Here is a 3,180-nt window from a genome sequence, read left to right on the forward strand (position 1 = left end):
TCAATGTCCCTGTTGATTGAAATCCAGTATACACAGTCCTTGGCTCGAAGTTGGCATTTCGTGATGCCTTGGTGTCCTTCGTGGATGCGGTCAAGCACAAGTTTCTGCATGGAAGCTGGGATTATGACTCTGCTGCCTTTTATCACTAGCCCATCTTCAATAGATAGCTCATCTCTGAAGGACCAGTATGGTTGCAGCATTCTCGGTAAGTCTTTCATCTCTTCTGGCCATCCTTGAATAATGACGTCTTTCAGTCCATGCAGGATGACATCTTTTGAGGTTTCCTGTCTAAGTGAGACAAGATTCTCATTGCTGAATGTAACAAAGTTGATCTGTAGGTCTAGACCAATATGTTGGTTGTCCGTTGATGGCAAGCGTGATAGAGCATCTGCTAATAAGATATCTTTTCCTGGCTTGTATCGGATCGTGACATCATAGTGCTGCAGCCTCATCAGCATACGCTGCAGTCTGGGCGGTGCGGCTGTCAGATTCTTTAGTTGGATCATTTCCAGAGGTTTGTGGTCACTCTCCACCTGGAATGCTTTGCCGTATACATAGGTATGAAATCTTTCACATCCAAATACCACTGCAAGTAGTTCTCTTTCAATATTGGCATAACGTTGTTCTGTTTCAGACAGAGACTTGGATGCATAGGCAATAGGCTTGTCATCTTGCACTAATGCAGCCCCAATACCTTTTTGTGATGCATCTACTTGCATGACTGTTGGTTTATTTGGATTGAAATGTGCCAGTGTTGCATCTGTGCACAGAATATTCTTAATATGTTCGAATGCCTTCTCGTGGGTTGGTGACCATGTAAAGTCTATACCTTTATTTTCAGGAGGCTTCTAAGTGGTGCAGTTTCATCTGCTAGGTTTGGGATAAATGGCGACATATAGGTGACCATTCCCAAAAAAATTTTGCAACTCTGTAACATTTGTATGGCTCGGCAGTGCTTTAATTGCAGATACCTTGTCTGGATCTGGGTGAGAGCCTTCCTTGTCGTAGACAGTTCCAAAGAATTTCACTTGTTCCTGCTTGATCACACACTTTGCACTGTTGAAAGTTAATCCTTGCTGCTTGGCAATCTTGAAGAGGTTATGCAGGTTTATGTCATGTTCCTCTTCAGTTTTTCCAAACACAACTACATCATCAGCAATGCCTATGGTACCAGGACAGTTTTCGTGGATCTGTCCATTTTTTGCTGGAAAACATCTTGTGACATAACCAGGCCAAAAGGCATTCTGAGATAAGGAGTGTTGAATGTAGTGAGGAACGAACTAGTCTCGTCAAGCGTGACTGACCAATAGCCATTCTTTGCATCAAGTTTGTTGAAATATTTTGAGTCTGCAAGCTTGTGTGTGATTTCCTCTTGTGTAGGTGTCTTGTGATGGCTTCTTTTTATGGCTTTGTTCAAATCCTTTGGATCTAAGCATACGCGCAAGCTGCCATCCTTCTTCATGGTACAAACCATGCTGTTGACCCAATCTGTAGGTTCCGACACCTTTTTGATAACTCCTATTTTTTCCATGTCTTCAAGCTGGTTTTGAAGTTCTTCCTTTTTATGTATAGGAAATTTTCGCTGTGCATGGACAACTGGTCTTGAACCCTCTTTCAGCACTATGTGGTATTTTCCATGAAAACTTCCAATTTTATCAAACTGATCCAGGTATGATTTCTTTAAATCATCCACCGACTGAACGGCCGTGGTTGGTTGAGGATGCATCCGTGCCTCATGAATTGTCACCATGCCTAGGGCTTTTAGGCTTGGCAGACCCAAAATAATTGGTCCAACTTCTTGGTCCAGAATGTAGAAATCTGTATCGATCCATTTTTTCTCGTCGAAAGTGCACTTTAATTTGATCGACCCAAAATGCTTGAGTTTCATATTGTTCACTACAATCAAATTCTGACGGTTGTTGGTCAGATAGGTTTTCGGCTTCCCATGAGCATCTAATAAATCTGGAAACATAATTCGAAATGCTCTTATCGGGAGCAGATTTACTCCAGCCCCTGTATCGACCTTGATTGTCATCGAGCCAGTCTTGTTGCAGGGAGTTCTGACTTTGATAGATCGTAGAGCTTCACTATCATTACTGTTTGACACCTCTGCTATTCTAACAGAACTTACTGTGAAATACTCCTCATTGAGGTCATCTTGGCTGAATTCATGCACGGCAGATGTTCTGTTAGCTTTCCTGGGTTTGTCACTGTTGAAGTTTCTATGGACTTTATTTCCGGCATAATGACTTTGGCTTGTGCCCTTACTCTTGTTTGTTTTATTCTTATTTTCTGGTACTGACAGACACATTTTTTGCCAGTGGTTCATTTTGCCACATGTATTGCACCTCGCACCATATGCTGGGCCGGATTGTGGGGGGTATTTATTGTGTGCTCGCCCACATTTGTTGCATGGTTTTGCTGCCCTTACTAACTTAGGGTATCCCACAGCATCGACATTTAGGTCATAGTTGACTGTTTTGACTCTCATGTCTTTGTTATCTCTTATGGTTGCTTCATGAGATCTGTCAATGGCTTTGCTCAACCTTATGTCTTCACCTTCCATAATAAGGCTTTTCTGCAAATCATTATTGTATACTCCTTCCATGAATTGCTCAATGATTCTTGCTTCATGCTCTGCCTCAGTAAATTTGCATCTTTTTGCTTGAGTCTCACATCTATTCAAGAACTCATCACTAGATTCAATTTCTTTCTGGATGTATTTTCGTAGGCGAAGTCTGTCAACATATTTGTTAGTCTTTGGCTTTACCTGGATCTGAAGAACATCCCAAACTTTGTCAGGGTCATTCATATCTTCTTCAGTCAGATTACTTGCCTCTTATCATTTCCTCTCCAGAATTGCCTGCATACAGAATGATGTGGTTTGCCTGCTCCTCTCTTGGTATCTTTTTAACCTTGAAGTATCTTATACAACGTTTTTGGAAAATCATTAGTGCGGCATATGAATCGCTAGCTTTCCAATTCATACTTGGTAAGAGTTCGGCGCCGGCCATTTTGATGGCTGTTGACGTGGCAGTGCAAGTATTATGACAGTTTCGGCGCACCAAAGTTGAGCTGTGTTGGGTACACAGGAACTATGAAGCGAACTGTGACTTACTTTCGTATGTCTCTTATATACTTCAGTCTTATTTGGCTTGATACCTTCACTGAGAGCGAATC

This window comes from Penaeus chinensis, chromosome 34, assembly GCF_019202785.1.
Source record: "Penaeus chinensis breed Huanghai No. 1 chromosome 34, ASM1920278v2, whole genome shotgun sequence".
Taxonomy (NCBI): Eukaryota; Metazoa; Arthropoda; class Malacostraca; order Decapoda; family Penaeidae; genus Penaeus; species Penaeus chinensis.